Source organism: Rhinatrema bivittatum, unplaced genomic scaffold, assembly GCF_901001135.1.
Source record: "Rhinatrema bivittatum unplaced genomic scaffold, aRhiBiv1.1, whole genome shotgun sequence".
NCBI lineage: Eukaryota > Metazoa > Chordata > Amphibia > Gymnophiona > Rhinatrematidae > Rhinatrema > Rhinatrema bivittatum.
In genome coordinates, this window is record NW_021820370.1 from 821 (window position 1) to 13,732 (window position 12,912).

The following is a 12,912-nucleotide window of genomic DNA, read 5'->3' on the forward strand; positions in this document are numbered from 1 at the left end:
GAGCTGCCTCCCCAGGTTGACATAGTCAATAAAGGACAAGCCTAAAATGTCTCCTTTAACATGCTAACATGCGCAACATTGAGGAAGTTGAGCGTGTCGGCAGCCCAGAGCAGGAGCAGAACTTTATCGGTAACCGGTGCCGGCAGTCAGAAACAGCTCAAGGCAATCCATATAAAAAATAACTCAAATTCTGGTATCACCTCAATTACAGCCACGAACACCTTCCACTGCCAGAAACGTTTTGAAGTAACACAAAACCCTTCAAAACTGACACTCAGAACCTATATAGAAAACATGCCAAACCATAAACTAATTCCCAGGACTACTGTACCTGGAAAAAGGCAACACTGCTAGGTCCTATGACACCAATACACCTTCCACTGGAAAAACAGAACCAGCCAGACACTACGTGACAGCAGAATCCCTCACCTCAGTCATACACACAAAATACAAACCAACCCTTAACTAATGCAAAATAAGGGACCACAAATTAAAAACAGAAAAATGCAGACCAAAGCAAATTGAAAACCCAAGAAGTCTGATTCTGCATACAGTGTATCACTAGAGTGTTGCGCCCGGTCGCAGACGGCTGTAACCTCTTATGCTCACCTCTTTTCTTGCTACTTCGTCAATTCTCGGAAGAGTGGTGGCCTCCGCCAGCGAATGCCGACCTCCCTGGAGTCCCCGGAACGGCGTGGGCGATCCCAACCGCCATCTTCTTCCTGAAGTTACCTAAGCACGCGCGAGCGTGCACGGGCCACCTTTTGTACACATCATGGCGGGAACCTCAGAGGCGTCCCCTCCGCATGATGTCACAACCTCGATGTATTTAAGCTGATTGGCCCTACGCTAAGATGAGCTCTGGCAGAGCGCACTGTTAACCCGTGTTTGATGCGCTAGCTTTACCCCTTATTCAGTAAGGGGTAATGGCGCGTCGAAAACTCACGTCCACCCCCCACCCCCCCAAACTAATAGTGCCCGCAACTTGCTAATGCATGTTGATAGCCCTATTAGTTATTCCCGCGCGATTCACTAAGTAAAATGTGCAGACAAGCCGCACATTTTACTTTCAGAAATTAGCGCCTACCCAAAAGTAGGAGTTAATTTCTGCTGGCACCGGGAAAGTGTACAGAAAAGCAGTAAAAACTGCTTTTCTGTACACCCTCCGACTTAATAACATGGCAATATTAAGTTGGAGGTCCCAAAGTAAAAAATAATTAAAAATTAAAAAAAAAATAAATTTAAATTGGCCCTCGGGTTGAAAACTGGACGCTCAATTTTGCTGGCATCCGGTTTCCGAACCCGTGGCTGTCAGCAGGTTTGAGAACAGAAGCCGGCAAAATTGAGCATCGGCTGTCAAACTCGCTGACAACCGCCGCTCCTGTCAAAAAAGAGGCGCTAGGGACGCGCTAGTGTCCCTAGCGCCTCTTTTTACCATGTGCCCTCATTTAAATACTGAATTGCGCGCACAGGAAAGGGGCCTGTACGCGCGCCGGGAGAGCTGGTGCTCGCCCACTCTCCTGCGACTTTTACTGAATCGGCCTGCTTGTGAGTACCTCTCAACTTCATCTTGCCAAGCCCTCCTGGGATTCCCTGCGGTGGACCCCATGCCTCGGACCACTACCGCGTCCTCACCAGCAGGATTCGCTACATCTACTCTGCTCTGCAGGATCCTGGTTCTTCACCCTTGAATATCTCTTGAGCTCCCAGACCTCAGACTACCTCAACACCATCTCTTCAGCGTACCACGCACTGCGGGCCACTACCGGATCTGCATACCTGAGGTATTATCTACACCAGTGGTTCTTAACCTTTTTCCCATCTTGACACACCTGATAGACCATGCTCACATGTGTGACACACTGCTCATTACAATTCACAGCGGAAATAAAAAATAAAGGCAAAGTATTATTTTTATTGTTAAGAATGACACAAGGGAAAGATACGTATTCTGTCTGAACAGAAATTGCATAAATAGTAAACAGCCTACACCAAAACAGCACCAATTTCCAGCACTTAAACAGTAACCACCTTACCTAAGAAAAGGCAACACTGAAAATATTACACCAGGCTGTAAGACACCATCTCCTATTAAGAAAACGGACCAAGTCAGGCTGTTAAAGAGCCCTACACAGAAACTACATGCCAGCAGAAAACCTCACCTGAATCACATGTGCTAACCCTCGCCTAACAAAGAATAAAGAAACCAAAATGCATAACTAGAAGCATGCAGCCAAAAACTGAATTGGAAACCGCAACAAGCCAGAGTATCTGTATGCAGTGTAATAAAGGGAGAAAAGAAACATCAGCAGTCCTTATAAAACAAATCAAGAAATATAAAAGCAATAGCAGTAAAAACCATACTAACAAAAAAAACAGATTTTAAAATAGCCAATGAATGGATTATCCAATAATTAAAAACTCATAGCAAAAATTTCTAGATACCAATAAAATATTTCAAAAAGCAAATGTTGCTTACCTGTAACAGGTGTTCTCATAGGACAACAGGTTATTAGTCCTCACATATGGGTGACATCACAGGATGGAACCCAATCACAGAACACTTCTGTCAAAGTTTCCAGAACTTTGACTGGTCCCTACTGGGCATTACCAGCATGGCACTAACCCTGCAACCAGCAGGGGTCCCCCTTCAGTCTTGTTAAAAAGCTACAGGTAGTGCTGAAAATAAGAAAATGTTACGAACCCAACACCGCGGGGCAGCGGGCGGGTTTCGTGAGGACTAACATCCTGCTGTCCTGTGAGAACACCTGTTACAGGTAAGCAACATTTGCTTTCTCACAGGTCAAGCAGGATGGTAGTCCTCACATATGGCTGAGTACCGAGATGAAGATGTCAGAGTATGCACCAAATGTACTCAGGCGTGCAAGGCACTAGGCCTGGGATGAAATTTGGCAGAGGGCATCCTGAACCCCACCGGGCAGGCGGAAGGGTGTTGGTACGTCACATTGTAAATAGGTTGCGCAAGACAGACTGGCAGAAGATGGAACCATGTCTTCCAGCTTTGTCTAAGCAATAAAGGGCTGTAAATGTATGGAGAGAACTCCAGGTGGCAGCCCTGCAAATGTCAGGAAGCGGCACCGAGCGTAGGTGTGCTACTGAAGTTGCCATGGCCCTCACAGAATGTGCTTTAACACGTCTTGAAGTGGAATGCCCGCTTGCTGATAGCAAAAGGATATGTAGTCCGTCAACCAGGAGGAGAGTCTGTTTACCCACAGGCTACCCCAATTTGATAGGATGGAAAGAGATTGAGTGCTTTTCCTGTGGGCAGTTGTACGGTCTAGGTAGAATGCTAGAGCCCGTTTGCAGTCAAGGGTATGCAGAGCCTGCTCTCCTGAATTGGAATAGGGCCTGGGAAAAAAGGTAGGTAGTATAATGGATTGATTGAAATGAAACTCCGAAACTACCTTAGGTAAGAATTTAGGGTACTGCCTGGTCCTTCAGAAGTTTAGTGTATGGCGGATAGGTAACTAGAGCCTGTAATTCACTAACTCTGCGAGCGGAAGTGATTGCCAAAAGGAAAATCACTTTCCATGTGAGATATCGAAGGTCACAGGATTGAAGAGGCTCGAATAGTGGTTTCATGAGCCAACCCAAAACTAGGTTGAGGTCCCAAGAAGGGGCCGGAGGACGCAGAGGAGGCTTGAGGTGAAGCAAGCCTTTCAAAAAACGTGTTACAAGGGGTTGTACTGATATGGGAATATGGGATATGGAAACATCCGACACCTTTATGGAAGGCGGCTACTACACTGACATGCATCCTGATGGAAGAAGTTTTTAGACCTGACTCTGACAAGTGCCAGAGATAGTCCAGAAACCGAGATTGGACAGGTAAAGGGGTCAAGGGACTGAGAAGAGCACCATGACATAAACCTGGTCCATTTGTAAGAATACGATTTTCTCGTGGAAGGCTTCCGTGAAGCAATCAGGACACGGGAAACTGGTTCAGAAAGGTTAAGTAGCTGAAGGATTAACCTTTCAGCATCCATGCCGTCAGGGACAAGGCTTGAAGATTAGGGTGGCGTAGGCACCCACTGTTTTGAGTGATTAGAAGCGGGTCCTTTCCCAAGGGAATGTGCCTGCGAATGGAGAGATCTTGAAGTACTGGAAACCGCACTTGGCGCGGCCAGTGAGGTGCTATCAGGATCATGGTTCCCTTGTCCTGACGTAACCACACCACAGCCCAAGGGCTCACATCCATGACACCTTAGCTTCACTGTAAGGCTTTGGAAAGGAGTGAATGCAAAAGGAATTACACCTATGTGCACTGTCTGAATAGAAATTATACCTTCTTCTTGGGTAATAGTACGGTTTCCTAAATGTTTTTTTCAAATTTTTAGCCTGCTGATCCACAAATCTAGAGGTTGCTGATGATAGGAGGACTGATCAGCTGTACCTATTGTCAAAGTCTGAAGTGCAATACAATGCTCCTTTATGACATCTGTGGCCTCTTTCGCCTTGTCAAAGAGTTTGTCACCTGAGCATGGCACATCCGCCAGCTTGTCATGAACAACCTCCCTTAGCCCAGATGCCCTAAGAATGAAGGAACCGAGGAAAAAAATGTTAAATTTTGGTCAAAAACCTGAAAAACTGCAACAAAGATGCAAAACCCAACTGTTCACAAAACAAATGAGAAAAAAAAAAGACTGAGGGACTCACACAGCAACACCATGGGAATTCCTGTGCATGCTCTGAAAAGCAAGTTTGCATACCGTAAAAGGTGTTTTCCGTAGATATTTATTTAAAAATATTTCTATACCGTCTTTCACAAACAAAGTTTGACCAAAACGGTTTACAAAGTTTAGATTATAAAAGAAATCAAAAATAGATAACTAAAATAAAATTGTTTTAACTAAAACAGTAAGAACTAAAGATAAAATAAAAATAATAAAATAAAACCAAAAATAACAAAGTAGAGTAATAGAAAGGAAAAAAAATACAATATATATTTATAAACCCTAATCCTTTAAAATAACTATACAAAAACAAGTAAAAAGCCAGAAAAGGTAAAGAAAAAATATCCTAGAAACTATATCACATGGTAACCAGAACCATAAACGGTAAATAACTGGGTTGTAAGTAGAAGTAGATAGTATATAGCTTATTGGGGTTAAGTGTTCAAACTATCAAGGTCTCCAGGATGAATTAAGGAGAAATAGCCTAGTGGTTAGAGCAGTGGACTATGAACCAGGAGACCAGGGTTCGAGTCCTTGTTGCTCCTTGTGACCTTGGGCAAGTCACTTTACTCTCCATTGCCTCAGGTATAGAAACTTAGATTTGTAAGCCCTCTGGGAGATAGAGAAATACCTACAGTACCTGAATGTAAACCGGTGTGATATCTCGATTGAGATCGAATGTCGATATATATAAAAATAAAATAAATAAAAACCATGCTGTCTGGGAGCACGCCCCCTGGTGGCTCGAGGCAGGAAATTCTCCAAGTATGTGTAGAGCTTTGCTCCTGCATGCCTCCACAGTGCCTTCCCATGTGACTGCCTTCCTTGCTTCAGTTGATCTCAAAGTGCAGAAAGAACACACTACCAGAAGAAGAGTAGGAGGGAAAAAAAATGGTAGAGACTGTCCAGGGAGGAGGGTGGGAATGCATGGCTAATTCATCCTGCTATCTATGGAAAAGACAGTTTACAGTACTGCAAACTTACTTCCCCCCCCAGCTAAGCAGGCTGAATTAGCCATGCTGTCTGGGAGTTCCCAGCCCCAGGGATTTGAAGCACTGCGGAAAAAAGCACAGACATGGGGAAGACAAAGACTCTGATTGCTCAGGTCTGTGTAGAGTTGGGCACGCAGAAGATCCCCAATTTATTTATTTATTTAATAACTTTTATATACCGGCATTAGATAGGCACATCATGCCGGTTTACATATTAACAAAAGCGAGGAAACTACATTATAACAGGGAGTGGGAGGGGATATAACAAACTGAGAAAGGCAAGAAATACAGAGTTGTGAACTAGTTAAATAAGTCAAAAATCAACAACAAGTGCAATAAATGCAACAACGGCAACTGGTAAAAACTTAACTCTAACCGAAGAGGCATAATCTTTATAAAGTGCGGTGAGTAGATCGGGATACAATGGCGGAATTGGGTTCACAGGGGAGGAAGGATTAGTCAGGGTAGGCTTGATGGAATAGCCAGGTCTTCAATTTAGATCTAAACTTGATTGGGCAGGGTTCTAATCGGAGTGTCATGGGCATGGAGTTCCAGCGTGTGGGGCCTGCTATAGAAAGGGCTCTTTCCCTAGTGGAAGAGAGGTGTGCAATTTTTAGCAAGGGAACTTGCAGAGTTCCTTTGTGAACTGTCCTGGTGGGGCGGGTCTGAGTGACAGGGCTAAATGGTATGTCCAGCCAAAGGGAATTGTGAGAGAAAATGGATTTGTGTATGATGGTGAGTGTTTTGTGGAGTATTCGGAATGGGATAGGTAGCCAATGAAGGCTTTTCAGGATCGGGGTGATGTGATCTGTTTTACGGGTGTTAGTGATGATTCTGGCGGTAGCGTTTTGCAACATTTGGAGTGGTTTGATTGTAGCGAGTGGGAGGCCGAGGAGTAGAGAATTACAGTAATCAAGTTTAGAGAGAAGGGAAGTTTGGATGACAGTGCGAAAGTCTTGAGAGTGTAGCAGTGGCTTAAGTTTTTTTTAGAACATTTAGTTTATAGAAACCGTCCTTGAGGATGGAGCTTACATATTTTTTCATGTTTAGTTGCTCATCCAGGAGGACTCCAAGATCTCTTACAAAGGGTTGGTTTATAGAGGGTTTACAAGTAGGGTTATGAAGTGAATGAGGTTTAGAGTGGGGCGAGATGAGTAATAGCTCCGTTTTGTTGGTATTGAGAGCGAGGTGGAGGTTCGTTAGTAGAGAGTTAATTGGAGTGAGACAGGTTTCCCAGTGCTTCAATGCATCGGATAAAGAGTTGTGGATAGGGATAATGATTTGGATATCGTCAGCATATAGATAGAAGTTAAGTTTGAGTTCAGTTAAGAGGAGGCATAGAGGGGTAAGGTAGATATTAAAGAGGGTGGAGGAGAGGGAAGAGCCTTGTGGGACACCCCGCTGTAAGGGGAGGGAGGTAGAGATAGCATTGCCTATTTTGACTGAGAAAGTTCTGTTTGATAGGAAAGATTTGAGCCATGCTAAGGCCAGGCCCGAGATACCGATGCTTTCTAGGCGGGCGAGTAGATGATTGTGGCATATAGTATCAAAGGCGGCAGATATATCCAGGAGGGCAAGAAGGTAGCTAGCGCCCTTGTCCATTCCTATGAGAAGGTGGTCGGTAAGTGTAAGCAGGAGGGTTTCAGTATTAAGATGTTTACGGAAGCCAAATTGTGCGGCATGGAGAATATTATGGTTTTCTAAGTAGTCCGTGAGTTGTGAGTTAACTACTCTTTCCATTATCTTAGCAATGAAAGGAAGGTTGGATATCTGACGGAAGTTCGCAGGGTCTTTGAGGTCAAGAGAGGGCTTCTTTAGGAGGGGTTTGACCATTGCTTGTTTAAGTGAGTCTGGGACAGAGCCATAAGATAGTGAGCAGTTGACGATGCCAGCTATTGCTCTGGAAATGGTGTTTGGGATTGCAAGGAGCGCTTTGGGGGGAATGGTGTCACTTGGGTGTGAGGCAGGTTTGAGTTTTTTGAGAATAGATTCTATTTCTTTGGCAGAAGTGAGGTCAAAAGCAGATAGGACAGTGGTGGAGGGAGTAGGACTCGGAGAGGTAAGGTGGGTTGAGTCAGGGAATCTGGAGCTGAGTTTCGAGATTTTATTATGAAAGAAGTGTGCAAGTTCATTGCTCTTGACATCAGCTTCGGAATCAGGGATGCAGGGGGTGGTGGGTTTAATGAGGTTGGACACGTAGGCAAATAGGGCTTTGGGATTATAGCTGTAGTCATGGATTTTGGCAGCATAGAAATCTCGTTTATGCTTTAATGTGGAGAGCCTGTAGTGATGCAAGGCAGTTTTGAAGCTATCAGCATGTTGGGGGGTAGGGTCCTTGCGCCAGGTTCTCTCTTTGTGTCGCAGTTTGTTTTTTAAAGTTTTTAATTCAGTAGTGTACCATGGATTGGAAGGTTTCGAGGTTGTGTTTATGACACGTTTGGAGACGGGGCAAAGTTTATTTGCTACGTCTTCTGTGAGGCTGCACCAAGAGATAAGAGCAGTATTAGGATCCGAGCAGTCTAGATTGGGCAGGGTGGTAGTGAGAGCAGAGGCGAGGTCCTCACTGGGACAGGCTTTCCTGGCTATTATAGTAGTGTGACGGGGATTCTTTCTGATAGGAGCAGTATTGATAGAAAGATGGCTCTCAATAAGATAATGATCAGACCAGGGGACTGGGGTGCAGGTAGGGGAGAGCGTGGATTGGATACAGGAATTGATGAAGATCAAATCCAGGGAATGGCCAGCTTTGTGGGTAGGGGAGGTGATTAATTGCTGGAAGCCAATCACCTGGAGGGCATGAAGGAAGGTGTCGCAAGAAGAGGATAGGACAGTGGAGTCAATATGGAGATTGAAGTCTCCAAGGATGATAGCAGGAGTGTCAATGTTGATGGAGTCAGCAATGAATTCGATAATGGGAGAGGGATTGGATTCAAGCAGGGAAGGAGGGGCATATACAAGGCATATTTGGAGGGCACGTGATTTAAAGAGCCCGATTTCAAGTTTGGTGGGTGGGGTAATATGGATCTGTTTAAGATTAAGATTTTTATTTTCAGCAAGCAGGAGGCCACCACCTCTTTTCTTTTTTCTAGGGATTGAGAAAATATCATAACAGAGTGAGGGAAGTTGATTTATTTCAACAATGTCAGTGTCTTTAAGCCAGGTCTCTGTGATAGCACAGATATCTGGTTTGCAGTCAACTAGTAGGTCGTTGAGGATGGGTAATTTCTTTGATAAAGATTGAGAGTTGAACAAGATTAGGGAGAGTGTAGTGAGGCCAAGGAATTGGGTCAGAGGAGAGGTAAGAATGGGGATTAAGGATTTGCGAAGGGGTGGGGGATTGCGTACAAGTGGGACGTGCAGTCTGGAACTAGGGAAATGGATACGTGGGATGGGATAGGAAGCCATATCTGGATTCCCAAGGGAGTAGGGAAAAAATAAGTGGCTGCGTAGATGACTAACTGTGAAGGGTGAAAGTAGGCAGGAACAAACTTAGTGGTCGCTCAGCGGGTGTACAGGGGAAGAGGGAGGGAAAGGATATAACAAGGAGGACTTTTAGCGCAAAATGTACGTATAAACAGCCAAATCAGAGACAGTTGACATAATGTGGCAAATGCAGTTCAGGGAGAGCACAAACGGAGAGCACAAAGGGGCGCACTAAGGGGCTTGCCCCTTAGTCGCGCTCCTTCTGCGCGAGACGCCCGGCGCGAGACGCCGAGGAGGATGTCTCTAATTTGAAGGGTTCCAGCACCGGAAGTGATGCGGCAGGGGTGGGCCGTACAGCGTCGGTCCGGCAGCGTGTTGCAGCAGGGACTCCCGGTGGGGTAAGTCGCGGCGTTGGTGCTCGCTTGGGAGCTGCGGGCTTGAGGCTCTGGGCTCTGACCCCGATGGGTCTCCCCTGCCGGTAGCAGAGAGTCGTGCGAGCCGTTCGCTGGGCGGTCGGAGGAAGCGGGCAGGCGAGCCGGCGGCGAAAGGGGCAATCTCAAGAATTAGTGGCATGCCATATCTCTCGTCCCATGACTGCATCTGAACTGGCTTGTTGATGTAGACTGTAGTGAGACGTGAAAGTATGCAGCAACAACCAGGTAGCCACTTTGCATATGTCTTGAACCATCACCTGTCAGAGATGAGCAATTGAAGTCGCTACAGCTCACAATTGATGGGATTTCACTTTTGATGAGAGGCATTCCAGTCTAGTTGCATAGCAAAAGTGAATACACTGAGTTAGCCACTTAGCAAGGGTCCTTTTGGATACTGGTAAACCCGGAGCGTTCGGGTTGAACGAGAGTAAGAGCTGGGAGTGTCTGTGAGGGGCGTGGGTCCTTTGTTTATAGTAGGCTAATGCCCTTTTGCAATCCAGCGGGGGTAATAAAGCTTCTCAGCTGGAAGTATGTGGCCTAGGGGAAAAGGTTGGTAGAGTTATGGTGTGATTCAAATGAAAGGCTTTGGGAAGGAAGGAAGGGTGAGTCTGCAAGATTACTCTGTCATGGTAAAATTGAAGATAAGGAGCATAGTGCACCAACGCCTGCAGCTCACCAATTCATCGTGCTGAGGTGACTGCTACAAGGAATATGACTCTCCATGTGAGGTATTTCAATGAGATTGTTTGGTAGCTGGTTTGGAGAAAGTGTCTCGATCCCTCCTTGAGGTCGATCATAGCCTGTCTTTGCTGGTTATCCCCAGTAGCTTGCTCCTCACCGACCTTAAGTGACTAAAGGCATTCACAGAGATAATGATTTATGTAGAATTGGTGTCATTGATTCTTGGCTGTCAGCATGGATCCTTGGAACACCTTTTTGCCGAAGTCATCTAAGTAGCGGCTATCCTTGCCCAGTGGGGTACTGGAGCAAAGCCTGGATTTCCTGGCTCTCTTCATGGCCAATTCTACCACCACTGGGCCATAGAGGACTGATTTCCGCATCCGGAACTTCAATTTGGATTTCTGGGAGGTGGTGGGCGCCGAAAAGGGTGATTCCCACGCCTTGTCCATGATCTTATCCAGAACTGAGTGGGAAGGCAAGGCTGTTCATTCGGCCGGGTACATCAAAGATTTTCAACAATCCGTGGACCTCAGCCCTGGAGTCCGGTAACTGCTTAGTCTCCAGGTTCAAGAGCGAACTGTTGATTATAGCCGGGTTCAATCCCCGGCCTTACCACCATTGCTGAACATACTGCTGGTATGGAAAAATACTAGCAGGCCCCAGAACACAAACCTGGGGCCTTGAATGCCAGACAAAGCTATAAAACTGTTTTTGCAGGAATTCACAGACACCAATCAACAAATTAAGCCACAGGATGGGGCAGGAGATATCGCAGAGAGTACGCAGCAAATAGTCTGTGGGAAAGAATGCAGGGGGGAGAAAGATAAGGGGAGACAAATAACAGCTGCCTGTAGGCAGACAGCATAACAAGGTAGTGGTGTGAAGCATGCAAGCAGAAATCAGATAATTAGCTGACTTTGTATTTTTAACCTATATAAGCAAAGCTGGTATGTAGTAGGGCTGGCAAGGATTCTGTATCTGTTGCAGAGCCCAGCGCTGAGCTCATTATTATGTAAGTATATATTTGCTATATTTGCTTCCTGTGTACTTTTTGCTTCCTGAGTATTGCTGTTTTGTGTATGAATAGCATATGATTTACAATAAAGAATATTACTTGAAAGTAGAATCAGAGTTGTTCTTTTAAACTATTTTAACTTTGCATTGGGACTTTTCAACAGAACCCTACCTTCTCAATAAATTTGGAGTATGATAGATCCTGGGGGGGGGGGGATGTTGGTTTGGGCGGGCCTTCTTGGGGGGTCTGAGGGAATCCCTATGCAGGAGCACAGGTGGGGGGGGGGGGGGGGGAAGAGGAGTAATCGAAATCCTGGTCAGCGTCAGAAGCCTGCAAACTCCACTCTACATTCGGGTCCTCCCTTCCTGATGGGTTTTTTGGTGGGGAGGAAGGAGGGGAGTGCGCTGAATCCTCCGCTGATGTACGGGGAGTACGGAAGCTGGGCAGACACCACAGAATCAAAAAAAGGTCCATGTAGATGCCCCCTTCAGCCTTTGGGGAGCAGGCGTGGATGTGCTGCTTTTCTTGGCCAGTGGAGAGCGGACAGATCAATCTGGCTGGTTCAGGTCACAATCCTGCCTCAAGAGGCTAGGCAAATCTCTTGACCTAGAGCTGCTTGGCTTTCGGACAGTTAACTTCCCTCTGTGGTCTCTGTGGTAGAGGTGGAAGCGCGGCCCAAAGGTTGTGAAGCCTCTCCCTCCGAATCCCCTGAAGCTTCCATTTCGGAAGGGAGGAAAGGTGGGTGCCATGAGTGGAGAGACTTTCCTCGGCCGAAGCATGGGAGGGGGTTACGCTTGTGCTTCGGTAATACCGGTGCAAAGTTACAGGTTTTGCACTTAGACTTTCCACTGTGCTGCGACACGGTGACAGACGTCGTGTGCGTCGGTTTGCCGGATGATGTTTGTGCCAATGGCTGCTGCACAGCTGTTCCATCTGATGCTGGTTGTGTTGGCTTACTATCGACCAACGCATGCATCGGCAGCATCAGCCGCTTGGAGTGCGATCAGGGCTCTGTTTTGGGCAACAGACGATGCTTATGCCCATGCTCGGCATCAAGGTCCTGTGCTGTTCGGCCTGTTCCCTCGACTCAGTCTATGCAGTTAAGGACAGAGCCCCCTCCACTGGGGTCGTGTGAGGGTGGTCATTCCTGGCCTTACATCCGGCTTCCATTCTAGCCGTGGAGGAGGGCTGGACAAATGTATTCTCTCTTCTTGGTGTTTGGGCCCCCATGCCTAGGAGGACTGAGTGGACCGCTGGGAAGGGGCATAGGAGCCAGTCTCTTCCTCCTCCTCCTGAAGTCGGGCTATTTTCACAGTCCTCTGCAGCTGGGCCAGAGGAGATATCCAACCACCATCCGCACAGTATGCCTGGTCATGCTCCGGCCCCAGGCACAAGTAGAAGAATTATGTCAGTCAGTGAAGGACATAATCTTGCCACATTGGCAAAAATTTGAATCCCAGGGTTTTGGGGCCCATAATAGCACTGAAAAGTGCTGTTTTGGGGATCACCGAAGTGAAAGAGAGGACAAAAAGAAAGAAAAAAAGTCAGAGGAGAAGAACTCGCGCACATTACTGAGCAGGAAATGCGAAAACCTGAAGCAAGGAAGGCAGTTGCACGGGAAGGAACTGTGCAGGCGTGCAGGAGCAAAGCTCTACACATACTTGGAGAAGTTC